This window comes from Engystomops pustulosus, chromosome 4 (genome assembly GCF_040894005.1).
Source record: "Engystomops pustulosus chromosome 4, aEngPut4.maternal, whole genome shotgun sequence".
Taxonomy (NCBI): domain Eukaryota; kingdom Metazoa; phylum Chordata; class Amphibia; order Anura; family Leptodactylidae; genus Engystomops; species Engystomops pustulosus.
The window spans coordinates 211,396,831-211,413,511 of NC_092414.1; the positions used below are offsets into that span (position 1 = coordinate 211,396,831).

The 16,681-nt window shown below is 46.9% G+C and overlaps 12 non-coding genes across 12 annotated transcripts; all 12 read left to right on the plus strand.

The window, feature by feature from the left end:
- Nucleotides 1-326: 326 nt before the first annotated feature.
- On the plus strand, nt 327-400 carry TRNAI-AAU (transfer RNA isoleucine (anticodon AAU)). Its single transcript has one exon. It is a non-coding gene; the product is annotated as a tRNA-Ile (tRNA).
- Nucleotides 401-1,069: 669 nt separating this feature from the next.
- Nucleotides 1,070-1,143, plus strand: TRNAI-AAU (transfer RNA isoleucine (anticodon AAU)). Its single transcript has one exon. It is a non-coding gene; the product is annotated as a tRNA-Ile (tRNA).
- Nucleotides 1,144-2,555: 1,412 nt separating this feature from the next.
- Nucleotides 2,556-2,629, plus strand: TRNAI-AAU (transfer RNA isoleucine (anticodon AAU)). Its single transcript has one exon. It is a non-coding gene; the product is annotated as a tRNA-Ile (tRNA).
- A 1,419-nt stretch (nt 2,630-4,048) lies between these two features.
- On the plus strand, nt 4,049-4,122 carry TRNAI-AAU (transfer RNA isoleucine (anticodon AAU)). Its single transcript has one exon. It is a non-coding gene; the product is annotated as a tRNA-Ile (tRNA).
- Nucleotides 4,123-9,755: 5,633 nt separating this feature from the next.
- TRNAI-AAU (transfer RNA isoleucine (anticodon AAU)) lies at nt 9,756-9,829 on the plus strand. Its single transcript has one exon. It is a non-coding gene; the product is annotated as a tRNA-Ile (tRNA).
- Nucleotides 9,830-10,498: 669 nt separating this feature from the next.
- TRNAI-AAU (transfer RNA isoleucine (anticodon AAU)) lies at nt 10,499-10,572 on the plus strand. Its single transcript has one exon. It is a non-coding gene; the product is annotated as a tRNA-Ile (tRNA).
- Nucleotides 10,573-11,248: 676 nt separating this feature from the next.
- On the plus strand, nt 11,249-11,322 carry TRNAI-AAU (transfer RNA isoleucine (anticodon AAU)). The gene has a single exon. It is a non-coding gene; the product is annotated as a tRNA-Ile (tRNA).
- A 669-nt stretch (nt 11,323-11,991) lies between these two features.
- On the plus strand, nt 11,992-12,065 carry TRNAI-AAU (transfer RNA isoleucine (anticodon AAU)). The gene has a single exon. It is a non-coding gene; the product is annotated as a tRNA-Ile (tRNA).
- A 1,412-nt stretch (nt 12,066-13,477) lies between these two features.
- Nucleotides 13,478-13,551, plus strand: TRNAI-AAU (transfer RNA isoleucine (anticodon AAU)). Its single transcript has one exon. It is a non-coding gene; the product is annotated as a tRNA-Ile (tRNA).
- A 669-nt stretch (nt 13,552-14,220) lies between these two features.
- TRNAI-AAU (transfer RNA isoleucine (anticodon AAU)) lies at nt 14,221-14,294 on the plus strand. Its single transcript has one exon. It is a non-coding gene; the product is annotated as a tRNA-Ile (tRNA).
- A 669-nt stretch (nt 14,295-14,963) lies between these two features.
- Nucleotides 14,964-15,037, plus strand: TRNAI-AAU (transfer RNA isoleucine (anticodon AAU)). The gene has a single exon. It is a non-coding gene; the product is annotated as a tRNA-Ile (tRNA).
- A 1,412-nt stretch (nt 15,038-16,449) lies between these two features.
- On the plus strand, nt 16,450-16,523 carry TRNAI-AAU (transfer RNA isoleucine (anticodon AAU)). Its single transcript has one exon. It is a non-coding gene; the product is annotated as a tRNA-Ile (tRNA).
- The last annotated feature ends 158 nt before the right edge of the window (nt 16,524-16,681 follow it).

Genomic DNA, 16,681 nt, shown 5'->3' on the forward strand with positions numbered 1-16,681 from the left:
TAGATTTGCCAAAATACATGACCAGTGAGCTGAGTTGGTTAGAGCATTCTGCTAATCATGCCAAAGCCTCTGGTTCGAGCCCTGTAGTCACCTGGCTCTAATCTTCCCAGGTAGCTTAGAGTGCGATGCTAATTACATTAAGGTGGCAGCCTCAACCCCTGTGTGAGCCAGGCTCTTTTTTTCTGAAGACCCACTGCTATCTTTTGGACAGGTTGCACAGCCCTTTCTTTTCAATTGTGGGCAAACGGACCTTTAATCCCTTTTATTCGGTAGACATTCGGGCGGGTAGGGCCGGAAAGCATCAGAAGACCGAGCACATCACATATGGCCGGTTAGCTCAGTTGGTTAGAGCGTGGTGCTAATAACGCCAAGGTCGCGGGTTCGATCCCCGTACGGGCCAGTTCCTCCGTTTTTGGTGAGCTTTAGTAGGAGGACTGTTAAGCCCTTCTACCGGGTACAAAGTCATACGGGATGGGCCAGAAAGCGTCAGATGAATGGCCACAGCCCACGGCCGGTCAGGGGCCAGATTCTTGAATTTTGGTGAGCTCTCTGTTATATAGTGGACAGGTTGCAAAACTCTTTCATTTCCGGCGAGCTCAGTTGGTTAGAGCATTATGCTAATAACGCCAAAGTCTCCAGTTCCATCTGTGTAGTTGCCTGGCTTTTCTCATCAGAATTAGGTCGGACCTGTCGGCCCTTTTATCCAGCTAGACAGTCATTTAAGAAGGCCCAGAAAGTGTTGTTAGATTTGCCAAAATACATGACCAGTGAGCTGAGTTGGTTAGAGCATTCTGCTAATCATGCCAAAGCCTCTGGTTCGAGCCCTGTAGTCACCTGGCTCTAATCTTCCCAAGTAGCTTAGAGTGCGATGCTAATTACATTAAGGTCGCAGCCTCAACCCCTGTGTGAGCCAGGCTCTTTTTTTCTGAAGACCCACTGCTATCTTTTGGACAGGTTGCACAGCCCTTTCTTTTCAATTGTGGGCAAACGGACCTTTAATCCCTTTTATTCGGTAGACATTTGGGCGGGTAGGGCCGGAAAGCATCAGAAGACCGAGCACATCACATATGGCCGGTTAGCTCAGTTGGTTAGAGCGTGGTGCTAATAACGCCAAGGTCGCGGGTTCGATCCCCGTACGGGCCAGTTCCTCCGCTTTTGGTGAGCTTTAGTAGGAGGACTGTTAAGCCCTTCTACCGGGTACAAAGTCATACGGGATGGGCCAGAAAGCGTCAGATGAATGGCCACAGCCCACGGCCGGTCAGGGGCCAGATTCTTGAATTTTGGTGAGCTCTCTGTTATATAGTGGACAGGTTGCAAAACTCTTTCATTTCCGGCGAGCTCAGTTGGTTAGAGCATTATGCTAATAACGCCAAAGTCTCCAGTTCCATCTGTGTAGTTGCCTGGCTTTTCTCATCAGAATTAGGTCGGACCTGTCGGCCCTTTTATCCAGCTAGACAGTCATTTAAGAAGGCCCAGAAAGTGTTGTTAGATTTGCCAAAATACATGACCAGTGAGCTGAGTTGGTTAGAGCATTCTGCTAATCATGCCAAAGCCTCTGGTTCGAGCCCTGTAGTCACCTGGCTCTAATCTTCCCAAGTAGCTTAGAGTGCGATGCTAATTACATTAAGGTTGCAGCCTCAACCCCTGTGTGAGCCAGGCTCTTTTTTTCTGAAGACCCACTGCTATCTTTTGGACAGGTTGCACAGCCCTTTCTTTTCAATTGTGGGCAAACGGACCTTTAATCCCTTTTATTCGGTAGACATTCGGGCGGGTAGGGCCGGAAAGCATCAGAAGACCGAGCACATCACATATGGCCGGTTAGCTCAGTTGGTTAGAGCGTGGTGCTAATAACGCCAAGGTTGCGGGTTCGATCCCCGTACGGGCCAGTTCCTCCGCTTTTGGTGAGCTTTAGTAGGAGGACTGTTAAGCCCTTCTACCGGGTACAAAGTCATACGGGATGGGCCAGAAAGCGTCAGATGAATGGCCACAGCCCATGGCCGGTCAGGGGCCAGATTCTTGAATTTTGGTGAGCTCTCTGTTATATAGTGGACAGGTTGCAAAACTCTTTCATTTCCGGCGAGCTCAGTTGGTTACAGCATTATGCTAATAACGCCAAAGTCTCCAGTTCCATCTGTGTAGTTGCCTGGCTTTTCTCATCAGAATTAGGTCGGACCTGTCGGCCCTTTTATCCAGCTAGACAGTCATTTAAGAAGGCCCAGAAAGTGTTGTTAGATTTGCCAAAATACATGACCAGTGAGCTGAGTTGGTTAGAGCATTCTGCTAATCATGCCAAAGCCTCTGGTTCGAGCCCTGTAGTCACCTGGCTCTAATCTTCCCAAGTAGCTTAGAGTGCGATGCTAATTACATTAAGGTCGCAGCCTCAACCCCTGTGTGAGCCAGGCTCTTTTTTTCTGAAGACCCACTGCTATCTTTTGGACAGGTTGCACAGCCCTTTCTTTTCAATTGTGGGCAAACGGACCTTTAATCCCTTTTATTCGGTAGACATTCGGGCGGGTAGGGCCGGAAAGCATCAGAAGACCGAGCACATCACATATGGCCGGTTAGCTCAGTTGGTTAGAGCGTGGTGCTAATAACGCCAAGGTCGCGGGTTCGATCCCCGTACGGGCCAGTTCCTCCGCTTTTGGTGAGCTTTAGTAGGAGGACTGTTAAGCCCTTCTACCGGGTACAAAGTCATACGGGATGGGCCAGAAAGCGTCAGATGAATGGCCACAGCCCACGGCCGGTCAGGGGCCAGATTCTTGAATTTTGGTGAGCTCTCTGTTATATAGTGGACAGGTTGCAAAACTCTTTCATTTCCGGCGAGCTCAGTTGGTTAGAGCATTATGCTAATAATGCCAAAGTCTCCAGTTCCATCTGTGTAGTTGCCTGGCTTTTCTCATCAGAATTAGGTCGGACCTGTCGGCCCTTTTATCCAGCTAGACAGTCATTTAAGAAGGCCCAGAAAGTGTTGTTAGATTTGCCAAAATACATGACCAGTGAGCTGAGTTGGTTAGAGCATTCTGCTAATCATGCCAAAGCCTCTGGTTCGAGCCCTGTAGTCACCTGGCTCTAATCTTCCCAAGTAGCTTAGAGTGCGATGCTAATTACATTAAGGGCGCAGCCTCAACCCCTGTGTGAGCCAGGCTCTTTTTTTCTGAAGACCCACTGCTATCTTTTGGACAGGTTGCACAGCCCTTTCTTTTCAATTGTGGGCAAACGGACCTTTAATCCCTTTTATTCGGTAGACATTCGGGCGGGTAGGGCCGGAAAGCATCAGAAGACCGAGCACATCACATATGGCCGGTTAGCTCAGTTGGTTAGAGCGTGGTGCTAATAACGCCAAGGTTGCGGGTTCGATCCCCGTACGGGCCAGTTCCTCCGCTTTTGGTGAGCTTTAGTAGGAGGACTGTTAAGCCCTTCTACCGGGTACAAAGTCATACGGGATGGGCCAGAAAGCGTCAGATGAATGGCCACAGCCCACAGCCCACGGCCGGTCAGGGGCCAGATTCTTGAATTTTGGTGAGCTCTCTGTTATATAGTGGACAGGTTGCAAAACTCTTTCATTTCCGGCGAGCTCAGTTGGTTAGAGCATTATGCTAATAATGCCAAAGTCTCCAGTTCCATCTGTGTAGTTGCCTGGCTTTTCTCATCAGAATTAGGTCGGACCTGTCGGCCCTTTTATCCAGCTAGACAGTCATTTAAGAAGGCCCAGAAAGTGTTGTTAGATTTGCCAAAATACATGACCAGTGAGCTGAGTTGGTTAGAGCATTCTGCTAATCATGCCAAAGCCTCTGGTTCGAGCCCTGTAGTCACCTGGCTCTAATCTTCCCAAGTAGCTTAGAGTGCGATGCTAATTACATTAAGGGCGCAGCCTCAACCCCTGTGTGAGCCAGGCTCTTTTTTTCTGAAGACCCACTGCTATCTTTTGGACAGGTTGCACAGCCCTTTCTTTTCAATTGTGGGCAAACGGACCTTTAATCCCTTTTATTCGGTAGACATTCGGGCGGGTAGGGCCGGAAAGCATCAGAAGACCGAGCACATCACATATGGCCGGTTAGCTCAGTTGGTTAGAGCGTGGTGCTAATAACGCCAAGGTCGCGGGTTCGATCCCCGTACGGGCCAGTTCCTCCGCTTTTGGTGAGCTTTAGTAGGAGGACTGTTAAGCCCTTCTACCGGGTACAAAGTCATACGGGATGGGCCAGAAAGCGTCAGATGAATGGCCACAGCCCACGGCCGGTCAGGGGCCAGATTCTTGAATTTTGGTGAGCTCTCTGTTATATAGTGGACAGGTTGCAAAACTCTTTCATTTCCGGCGAGCTCAGTTGGTTAGAGCATTATGCTAATAATGCCAAAGTCTCCAGTTCCATCTGTGTAGTTGCCTGGCTTTTCTCATCAGAATTAGGTCGGACCTGTCGGCCCTTTTATCCAGCTAGACAGTCATTTAAGAAGTACCCAAACAACAATATGTCCTATAATATTATTCAGGGGAATTCACCTTCATATTTCAATAGATACCCGATAAGAAAAGTGAACTCGAAAATAGTTAATTAAAATCTTATAACTTTTATTTCTTAATACATAAAACCAAAAAACAAACATTAACTTCATCAGATTAAAAGGAAATGATCCCAAGTTGATGGAGTAGACTTTCAGCAATTCATTCCTATGTTATATTTTCGATGTGCCCTTACACATTTATATAGGACAATAAGGTGCAACGAGTGCTAGGTAATAAAGTGCATTCTTTACATTTAAAATCTATAGTATAGGGATTATTACCTTTTTGCGGCTGTTAGTCTGCCCCGCGCCCCGACGCGCGTTTCGCTTGCTGCTTCCTCAGGAGGCGTGTTAACTAAGGGGTACGTCCAGCTATTTAAGGTGTGGGGTATGCATCACATGACTTCTGGGAGTGCTGTAAGAGGTGGGTATGCCTGTCACTCCTATACTTAGTATGTTTACCTATTAGCTGGCGCATGCCTAAACGCCTTTTCCGCCTGTAGTAAGATGGCGATGACCATCTTCCGGCCACTGCCGCGCCTGCGCAGTCCCAAGGCAGGGAGACTTTCAGTCTCGTCTGGCTGGGTATGCGCATGCGCATTAGTGATTGTCGGAAGGATCGTCACCCGGCGGCGTTGGTCGCCAGGATGCGCTCATAGGTAATAATGTAATGTGTAGTCAGTTGAGGAGGCAGATATGTGGAAGGACTATTCAACTTCTGTATGCATCCATTGTTGTAAATCTCGCCCAGTCTACGGATTAATCTTGGATAGACCTAGTGAATTGAGGTGAGTGAATGGTGTTTATCTCAAGAGTGTTGATTTGGTGTAATGTGGCTACATTCTTTTATGAAGAGAAAGACGAAAAAGTGTCTCCAAAAATAATAAATTAATAATAGGGACACAAAGAAGTGTCTCCAAGAATAATAGATTAGGTGACCCCTATGGTGTGCTATGTTACCTGGGTGCTAAACAAAATAATAAGTGAACTGATGCAAATAATCAGAAAAACAATGTGACTTGTGATGTGCTTGATGGAAAAAGGTGACAAAAGAAGGGATTGTGAGATTTTATAATTCTTGAATGTGTATTCTTGAATCTACAAGTGATGATATCTAGGGGGATGTGGGGGCGTGCAATTTTGATTGAAAGTATTTGTGTGTATAAATAAAACTAATCTTATTGTGCAGTTATAAACAAATAAGTCTATCCGTATTTGTTGACCATTAATATGTCTCAACTCTCTATGTATAACTATATGAATTGAATATAAGTTGGATATAGAAATTGCTTCCTTGGTGAGGGTGCAACAATAGAAACAGGGATATATATAAGTAAAAAATAATGACATTCAAGGTTTTATAAACTTAAACAGGTTTCTAATGATGTACATTGAGCATTATTCATTTAACAAGTCTACACGGCTCTTATAGTGACATTTTCATATTATATTATCAGGCTTAATAGAATAAAATGTCTTTGAAGGAAGACGTTCTTACATATTGACATCAGTCCGTATGTTTAAATTACCTATATATGTATCTCCTAGATGGCATTTCTTTTTTTGGGTTTTTTAAATGTTATTGTGTCCTCCTTTTTTGTTCTTTTAGTTTCTCCGTTAAGTCTATAATATTCCAGCTTTCTTGGAAATATTCTTGGAAATATCAGTTCAATGTCATCATCTTGCTTCTTTCTATTTTTTCTTATAGGTCTTCGGTTTCACACAGAAGTCTCCTTCCCGACTGGCTCCACCGCTCCCGGTAAGTACTTCTTCCCCATGTCCTTTTAGATGTTTCATATAGCTAGAATTAAAAAAACATTGTTAAAATCATACCTATGACACAAGAGTAAAATTACAAAAATGATCCAAAGCTTAGAGATTCATTTAACCCAAGGGGTGCCATTGTGCCTAATTTGAAGATCCATTTACATTCAATCTGTGCAAGTTTTTTCATCAGATCACCCCCCCGAACTCCCAAGTGTACCTTATCGATGCCTTTAAAGACTAGCCCCTTCGGATTGCATTGATGACATAGTTTAAAGTGTCTTGGTAGTGTCTTCAAAGACTCAATGTGCTTCTCAGTTTTCGCGTTCTCGATGTCTCTTATATGTTCACCGACACGTAGTTTAAATTCCCTTGTCGTGAGACCAATATAAATTTTTCCACAGGGGCATGTTGCATGATATATTATGCCCGAGGTTTTGCATGAAATGTACTGTGTTATCCTATATTCCTTCTTATATTTTTGATCCCAGAAGGAGTCTCCTCTTTGGATATTCTCACAAGCCTTACAATTTTTGCACGGGAAACATCCCCATTTAGGACCTTTTGTTCCAAAAGGGTTCTTTTTTTCGGGAATGTAGTGGCTATGAACCAGCCTGTCTTTTAAGTTTTGAGCTCTTCGTGCTGTGATTTTTGGATGTTTTGTGATCAGTTGGCTTATGTTCTTGTCAGTATGCAAGATGGGCCAGTATTTGGAAACTGTAGATGTCAATTTTTTCCAGTTTTTATTATATGTTGTAATAAAACGTGTGGTATTCCCTTCTCTAGTTGTCTTCAATCTTTTATCTTCCTCATTGGGACACAGTAGTTCTTTCCTAGGTGTAAACTTTGCCCTGCGATATGCTCTCTCGATGTTTTTTCTTGAATACCCTCGTTCTCTAAAGCGTATTTTCAGATCTGCTGCTTGTTGTTCAAAGCTAGTTTCATCCGAGCATATCCGCTTTAGTCTTAGGAATTGCCCCACTGGTATCCCTTTTATTGTTGAAGGGATATGTGCTGACTCAGCATGTAGAAGGGAATTGGTAGCTGTTTCTTTCCGATATACTTCAGTTTTGATTTTGCCTTCTTTGTTCGTCTTCATCTTGATATCTAGAAATTCCATTTCAGGGCCCGCTTTATAGGTTAGTTTGATGTTCTCTGTATTCCTATTAAGATCTTTCATAAATGCATGTAATTCTTCCGTGGTTCCTTGCCAAATGAATAGTACATCGTCAATGTATCGCATCCAATTATGTACCCGCTCTATTCCTTGAATTGGGTCTGTCAAAAAGATTTTTCTTTCCCATGCTCCAAGGAATAAGTTAGCGTATGAGGGGGCACATGCGGCCCCCATTGCTGTTCCTTGGGTCTGGAGGAAACAATAATCCTTGAATGTAAAAAAATTGTGTGTTAAAATGAAGTTCAATAATTCCAGAAGAAGTTCGGATAGATCCCTTGGGAGATTGCTAGTTTCCAAGAAGAATTTTACTGCGATTAGGCCATCTGTATGTCTGATAGAGGTGTATAAGGCTTCTACATCGGCCGTTACAAGGAGCATATTGTCATCCATTGTTATATCATTCAATCTGTTCAGGGCCGCTGTTGTGTCCTTAATAAAAGAGGGTAATTCCTTTACTATTTCTTTGAGAAAATGGTCTCATTTAAGAAGGCCCAGAAAGTGTTGTTAGATTTGCCAAAATACATGACCAGTGACCTGAGTTGGTTAGAGCATTCTGCTAATCATGCCAAAGCCTCTGGTTCGAGCCCTGTAGTCACCTGGCTCTAATCTTCCCAAGTAGCTTAGAGTGCGATGCTAATTACATTAAGGTCGCAGCCTCAACCCCTGTGTGAGCCAGGCTCTTTTTTTCTGAAGACCCACTGCTATCTTTTGGACAGGTTGCACAGCCCTTTCTTTTCAATTGTGGGCAAACGGACCTTTAATCCCTTTTATTCGGTAGACATTCGGGCGGGTAGGGCCGGAAAGCATCAGAAGACCGAGCACATCACATATGGCCGGTTAGCTCAGTTGGTTAGAGCGTGGTGCTAATAACGCCAAGGTCGTGGGTTCGATCCCCGTACGGGCCAGTTCCTCCGCTTTTGGTGAGCTTTAGTAGGAGGACTGTTAAGCCCTTCTACCGGGTACAAAGTCATACGGGATGGGCCAGAAAGCGTCAGATGAATGGCCACAGCCCACGGCCGGTCAGGGGCCAGATTCTTGAATTTTGGTGAGCTCTCTGTTATATAGTGGACAGGTTGCAAAACTCTTTCATTTCCGGCGAGCTCAGTTGGTTAGAGCATTATGCTAATAATGCCAAAGTCTCCAGTTCCATCTGTGTAGTTGCCTGGCTTTTCTCATCAGAATTAGGTCGGACCTGTCGGCCCTTTTATCCAGCTAGACAGTCATTTAAGAAGGCCCAGAAAGTGTTGTTAGATTTGCCAAAATACATGACCAGTGAGCTGAGTTGGTTAGAGCATTCTGCTAATCATGCCAAAGCCTCTGGTTCGAGCCCTGTAGTCACCTGGCTCTAATCTTCCCAAGTAGCTTAGAGTGCGATGCTAATTACATTAAGGTCGCAGCCTCAACCCCTGTGTGAGCCAGGCTCTTTTTTTCTGAAGACCCACTGCTATCTTTTGGACAGGTTGCACAGCCCTTTCTTTTCAATTGTGGGCAAACGGACCTTTAATCCCTTTTATTCGGTAGACATTCGGGCGGGTAGGGCCGGAAAGCATCAGAAGACCGAGCACATCACATATGGCCGGTTAGCTCAGTTGGTTAGAGCGTGGTGCTAATAACGCCAAGGTCGCGAGTTCGATCCCTGTACGGGCCAGTTCCTCTGCTTTTGGTGAGCTTTAGTAGGAGGACTGTTAAGCCCTTCTACCGGGTACAAAGTCATACGGGATGGGCCAGAAAGCGTCAGATGAATGGCCACAGCCCACGGCCGGTCAGGGGCCAGATTCTTGAATTTTGGTGAGCTCTCTGTTATATAGTGGACAGGTTGCAAAACTCTTTCATTTCCGGCGAGCTCAGTTGGTTAGAGCATTATGCTAATAATGCCAAAGTCTCCAGTTCCATCTGTGTAGTTGCCTGGCTTTTCTCATCAGAATTAGGTCGGACCTGTCGGCCCTTTTATCCAGCTAGACAGTCATTTAAGAAGGCCCAGAAAGTGTTGTTAGATTTGCCAAAATACATGACCAGTGAGCTGAGTTGGTTAGAGCATTCTGCTAATCATGCCAAAGCCTCTGGTTCGAGCCCTGTAGTCACCTGGCTCTAATCTTCCCAAGTAGCTTAGAGTGCGATGCTAATTACATTAAGGTCGCAGCCTCAACCCCTGTGTGAGCCAGGCTCTTTTTTTCTGAAGACCCACTGCTATCTTTTGGACAGGTTGCACAGCCCTTTCTTTTCAATTGTGGGCAAACGGACCTTTAATCCCTTTTATTCGGTAGACATTCGGGCGGGTAGGGCCGGAAAGCATCAGAAGACCGAGCACATCACATATGGCCGGTTAGCTCAGTTGGTTAGAGCGTGGTGCTAATAACGCCAAGGTCGCGGGTTCGATCCCCGTACGGGCCAGTTCCTCCGCTTTTGGTGAGCTTTAGTAGGAGGACTGTTAAGCCCTTCTACCGGGTACAAAGTCATACGGGATGGGCCAGAAAGCGTCAGATGAATGGCCACAGCCCACGGCCGGTCAGGGGCCAGATTCTTGAATTTTGGTGAGCTCTCTGTTATATAGTGGACAGGTTGCAAAACTCTTTCATTTCTGGCGAGCTCAGTTGGTTAGAGCATTATGCTAATAATGCCAAAGTCTCCAGTTCCATCTGTGTAGTTGCCTGGCTTTTCTCATCAGAATTAGGTCGGACCTGTCGGCCCTTTTATCCAGCTAGACAGTCATTTAAGAAGGCCCAGAAAGTGTTGTTAGATTTGCCAAAATACATGACCAGTGAGCTGAGTTGGTTAGAGCATTCTGCTAATCATGCCAAAGCCTCTGGTTCGAGCCCTGTAGTCACCTGGCTCTAATCTTCCCAAGTAGCTTAGAGTGCGATGCTAATTACATTAAGGGCGCAGCCTCAACCCCTGTGTGAGCCAGGCTCTTTTTTTCTGAAGACCCACTGCTATCTTTTGGACAGGTTGCACAGCCCTTTCTTTTCAATTGTGGGCAAACGGACCTTTAATCCCTTTTATTCGGTAGACATTCGGGCGGGTAGGGCCGGAAAGCATCAGAAGACCGAGCACATCACATATGGCCGGTTAGCTCAGTTGGTTAGAGCGTGGTGCTAATAACGCCAAGGTCGCGGGTTCGATCCCCGTACGGGCCAGTTCCTCCGCTTTTGGTGAGCTTTAGTAGGAGGACTGTTAAGCCCTTCTACCGGGTACAAAGTCATACGGGATGGGCCAGAAAGCGTCAGATGAATGGCCACAGCCCACAGCCCACGGCCGGTCAGGGGCCAGATTCTTGAATTTTGGTGAGCTCTCTGTTATATAGTGGACAGGTTGCAAAACTCTTTCATTTCCGGCGAGCTCAGTTGGTTAGAGCATTATGCTAATAATGCCAAAGTCTCCAGTTCCATCTGTGTAGTTGCCTGGCTTTTCTCATCAGAATTAGGTCGGACCTGTCGGCCCTTTTATCCAGCTAGACAGTCATTTAAGAAGGCCCAGAAAGTGTTGTTAGATTTGCCAAAATACATGACCAGTGAGCTGAGTTGGTTAGAGCATTCTGCTAATCATGCCAAAGCCTCTGGTTCGAGCCCTGTAGTCACCTGGCTCTAATCTTCCCAAGTAGCTTAGAGTGCGATGCTAATTACATTAAGGGCGCAGCCTCAACCCCTGTGTGAGCCAGGCTCTTTTTTTCTGAAGACCCACTGCTATCTTTTGGACAGGTTGCACAGCCCTTTCTTTTCAATTGTGGGCAAACGGACCTTTAATCCCTTTTATTCGGTAGACATTCGGGCGGGTAGGGCCGGAAAGCATCAGAAGACCGAGCACATCACATATGGCCGGTTAGCTCAGTTGGTTAGAGCGTGGTGCTAATAACGCCAAGGTCGCGGGTTCGATCCCCGTACGGGCCAGTTCCTCCGCTTTTGGTGAGCTTTAGTAGGAGGACTGTTAAGCCCTTCTACCGGGTACAAAGTCATACGGGATGGGCCAGAAAGCGTCAGATGAATGGCCACAGCCCATGGCCGGTCAGGGGCCAGATTCTTGAATTTTGGTGAGCTCTCTGTTATATAGTGGACAGGTTGCAAAACTCTTTCATTTCCGGCGAGCTCAGTTGGTTAGAGCATTATGCTAATAATGCCAAAGTCTCCAGTTCCATCTGTGTAGTTGCCTGGCTTTTCTCATCAGAATTAGGTCGGACCTGTCGGCCCTTTTATCCAGCTAGACAGTCATTTAAGAAGGCCCAGAAAGTGTTGTTAGATTTGCCAAAATACATGACCAGTGAGCTGAGTTGGTTAGAGCATTCTGCTAATCATGCCAAAGCCTCTGGTTCGAGCCCTGTAGTCACCTGGCTCTAATCTTCCCAAGTAGCTTAGAGTGCGATGCTAATTACATTAAGGTCGCAGCCTCAACCCCTGTGTGAGCCAGGCTCTTTTTTTCTGAAGACCCACTGCTATCTTTTGGACAGGTTGCACAGCCCTTTCTTTTCAATTGTGGGCAAACGGACCTTTAATCCCTTTTATTCGGTAGACATTCGGGCGGGTAGGGCCGGAAAGCATCAGAAGACCGAGCACATCACATATGGCCGGTTAGCTCAGTTGGTTAGAGCGTGGTGCTAATAACGCCAAGGTCGCGGGTTCGATCCCCGTACGGGCCAGTTCCTCCGCTTTTGGTGAGCTTTAGTAGGAGGACTGTTAAGCCCTTCTACCGGGTACAAAGTCATACGGGATGGGCCAGAAAGCGTCAGATGAATGGCCACAGCCCATGGCCGGTCAGGGGCCAGATTCTTGAATTTTGGTGAGCTCTCTGTTATATAGTGGACAGGTTGCAAAACTCTTTCATTTCCGGCGAGCTCAGTTGGTTAGAGCATTATGCTAATAATGCCAAAGTCTCCAGTTCCATCTGTGTAGTTGCCTGGTTTTTCTCATCAGAATTAGGTCGGACCTGTCGGCCCTTTTATCCAGCTAGACAGTCATTTAAGAAGGCCCAGAAAGTGTTGTTAGATTTGCCAAAATACATGACCAGTGACCTGAGTTGGTTAGAGCATTCTGCTAATCATGCCAAAGCCTCTGGTTCGAGCCCTGTAGTCACCTGGCTCTAATCTTCCCAAGTAGCTTAGAGTGCGATGCTAATTACATTAAGGTCGCAGCCTCAACCCCTGTGTGAGCCAGGCTCTTTTTTTCTGAAGACCCACTGCTATCTTTTGGACAGGTTGCACAGCCCTTTCTTTTCAATTGTGGGCAAACGGACCTTTAATCCCTTTTATTCGGTAGACATTCGGGCGGGTAGGGCCGGAAAGCATCAGAAGACCGAGCACATCACATATGGCCGGTTAGCTCAGTTGGTTAGAGCGTGGTGCTAATAACGCCAAGGTCGTGGGTTCGATCCCCGTACGGGCCAGTTCCTCCGCTTTTGGTGAGCTTTAGTAGGAGGACTGTTAAGCCCTTCTACCGGGTACAAAGTCATACGGGATGGGCCAGAAAGCGTCAGATGAATGGCCACAGCCCACGGCCGGTCAGGGGCCAGATTCTTGAATTTTGGTGAGCTCTCTGTTATATAGTGGACAGGTTGCAAAACTCTTTCATTTCCGGCGAGCTCAGTTGGTTAGAGCATTATGCTAATAATGCCAAAGTCTCCAGTTCCATCTGTGTAGTTGCCTGGCTTTTCTCATCAGAATTAGGTCGGACCTGTCGGCCCTTTTATCCAGCTAGACAGTCATTTAAGAAGGCCTTGAAAGTGTTGTTAGATTTGCCAAAATACATGACCAGTGAGCTGAGTTGGTTAGAGCATTCTGCTAATCATGCCAAAGCCTCTGGTTCGAGCCCTGTAGTCACCTGGCTCTAATCTTCCCAAGTAGCTTAGAGTGCAATGCTAATTACATTAAGGTCGCAGCCTCAACCCCTGTGTGAGCCAGGCTCTTTTTTTCTGAAGACCCACTGCTATCTTTTGGACAGGTTGCACAGCCCTTTCTTTTCAATTGTGGGCAAACGGACCTTTAATCCCTTTTATTCGGTAGACATTCGGGCGGGTAGGGCCGGAAAGCATCAGAAGACCGAGCACATCACATATGGCCGGTTAGCTCAGTTGGTTAGAGCGTGGTGCTAATAACGCCAAGGTCGCGGGTTCGATCCCCGTACGGGCCAGTTCCTCCGCTTTTGGTGAGCTTTAGTAGGAGGACTGTTAAGCCCTTCTACCGGGTACAAAGTCATACGGGATGGGCCAGAAAGCGTCAGATGAATGGCCACAGCCCACGGCCGGTCAGGGGCCAGATTCTTGAATTTCGGTGAGCTCTCTGTTATATAGTGGACAGGTTGCAAAACTCTTTCATTTCCGGCGAGCTCAGTTGGTTAGAGCATTATGCTAATAATGCCAAAGTCTCCAGTTCCATCTGTGTAGTTGCCTGGCTTTTCTCATCAGAATTAGGTCGGACCTGTCGGCCCTTTTATCCAGCTAGACAGTCATTTAAGAAGGCCCAGAAAGTGTTGTTAGATTTGCCAAAATACATGACCAGTGAGCTGAGTTGGTTAGAGCATTCTGCTAATCATGCCAAAGCCTCTGGTTCGAGCCCTGTAGTCACCTGGCTCTAATCTTCCCAAGTAGCTTAGAGTGCGATGCTAATTACATTAAGGGCGCAGCCTCAACCCCTGTGTGAGCCAGGCTCTTTTTTTCTGAAGACCCACTGCTATCTTTTGGACAGGTTGCACAGCCCTTTCTTTTCAATTGTGGGCAAACGGACCTTTAATCCCTTTTATTCGGTAGACATTCGGGCGGGTAGGGCCGGAAAGCATCAGAAGACCGAGCACATCACATATGGCCGGTTAGCTCAGTTGGTTAGAGCGTGGTGCTAATAACGCCAAGGTCGCGGGTTCGATCCCCGTACGGGCCAGTTCCTCCGCTTTTGGTGAGCTTTAGTAGGAGGACTGTTAAGCCCTTCTACCGGGTACAAAGTCATACGGGATGGGCCAGAAAGCGTCAGATGAATGGCCACAGCCCATGGCCGGTCAGGGGCCAGATTCTTGAATTTTGGTGAGCTCTCTGTTATATAGTGGACAGGTTGCAAAACTCTTTCATTTCCGGCGAGCTCAGTTGGTTAGAGCATTATGCTAATAATGCCAAAGTCTCCAGTTCCATCTGTGTAGTTGCCTGGCTTTTCTCATCAGAATTAGGTCGGACCTGTCGGCCCTTTTATCCAGCTAGACAGTCATTTAAGAAGGCCCAGAAAGTGTTGTTAGATTTGCCAAAATACATGACCAGTGAGCTGAGTTGGTTAGAGCATTCTGCTAATCATGCCAAAGCCTCTGGTTCGAGCCCTGTAGTCACCTGGCTCTAATCTTCCCAAGTAGCTTAGAGTGCGATGCTAATTACATTAAGGTCGCAGCCTCAACCCCTGTGTGAGCCAGGCTCTTTTTTTCTGAAGACCCACTGCTATCTTTTGGACAGGTTGCACAGCCCTTTCTTTTCAATTGTGGGCAAACGGACCTTTAATCCCTTTTATTCGGTAGACATTCGGGCGGGTAGGGCCGGAAAGCATCAGAAGACCGAGCACATCACATATGGCCGGTTAGCTCAGTTGGTTAGAGCGTGGTGCTAATAACGCCAAGGTCGCGGGTTCGATCCCCGTACGGGCCAGTTCCTCCGCTTTTGGTGAGCTTTAGTAGGAGGACTGTTAAGCCCTTCTACCGGGTACAAAGTCATACGGGATGGGCCAGAAAGCGTCAGATGAATGGCCACAGCCCATGGCCGGTCAGGGGCCAGATTCTTGAATTTTGGTGAGCTCTCTGTTATATAGTGGACAGGTTGCAAAACTCTTTCATTTCCGGCGAGCTCAGTTGGTTAGAGCATTATGCTAATAATGCCAAAGTCTCCAGTTCCATCTGTGTAGTTGCCTGGTTTTTCTCATCAGAATTAGGTCGGACCTGTCGGCCCTTTTATCCAGCTAGACAGTCATTTAAGAAGGCCCAGAAAGTGTTGTTAGATTTGCCAAAATACATGACCAGTGACCTGAGTTGGTTAGAGCATTCTGCTAATCATGCCAAAGCCTCTGGTTCGAGCCCTGTAGTCACCTGGCTCTAATCTTCCCAAGTAGCTTAGAGTGCGATGCTAATTACATTAAGGTCGCAGCCTCAACCCCTGTGTGAGCCAGGCTCTTTTTTTCTGAAGACCCACTGCTATCTTTTGGACAGGTTGCACAGCCCTTTCTTTTCAATTGTGGGCAAACGGACCTTTAATCCCTTTTATTCGGTAGACATTCGGGCGGGTAGGGCCGGAAAGCATCAGAAGACCGAGCACATCACATATGGCCGGTTAGCTCAGTTGGTTAGAGCGTGGTGCTAATAACGCCAAGGTCGTGGGTTCGATCCCCGTACGGGCCAGTTCCTCCGCTTTTGGTGAGCTTTAGTAGGAGGACTGTTAAGCCCTTCTACCGGGTACAAAGTCATACGGGATGGGCCAGAAAGCGTCAGATGAATGGCCACAGCCCACGGCCGGTCAGGGGCCAGATTCTTGAATTTTGGTGAGCTCTCTGTTATATAGTGGACAGGTTGCAAAACTCTTTCATTTCCGGCGAGCTCAGTTGGTTAGAGCATTATGCTAATAATGCCAAAGTCTCCAGTTCCATCTGTGTAGTTGCCTGGCTTTTCTCATCAGAATTAGGTCGGACCTGTCGGCCCTTTTATCCAGCTAGACAGTCATTTAAGAAGGCCTTGAAAGTGTTGTTAGATTTGCCAAAATACATGACCAGTGAGCTGAGTTGGTTAGAGCATTCTGCTAATCATGCCAAAGCCTCTGGTTCGAGCCCTGTAGTCACCTGGCTCTAATCTTCCCAAGTAGCTTAGAGTGCAATGCTAATTACATTAAGGTCGCAGCCTCAACCCCTGTGTGAGCCAGGCTCTTTTTTTCTGAAGACCCACTGCTATCTTTTGGACAGGTTGCACAGCCCTTTCTTTTCAATTGTGGGCAAACGGACCTTTAATCCCTTTTATTCGGTAGACATTCGGGCGGGTAGGGCCGGAAAGCATCAGAAGACCGAGCACATCACATATGGCCGGTTAGCTCAGTTGGTTAGAGCGTGGTGCTAATAACGCCAAGGTCGCGGGTTCGATCCCCGTACGGGCCAGTTCCTCCGCTTTTGGTGAGCTTTAGTAGGAGGACTGTTAAGCCCTTCTACCGGGTACAAAGTCATACGGGATGGGCCAGAAAGCGTCAGATGAATGGCCACAGCCCACGGCCGGTCAGGGGCCAGATTCTTGAATTTCGGTGAGCTCTCTGTTATAT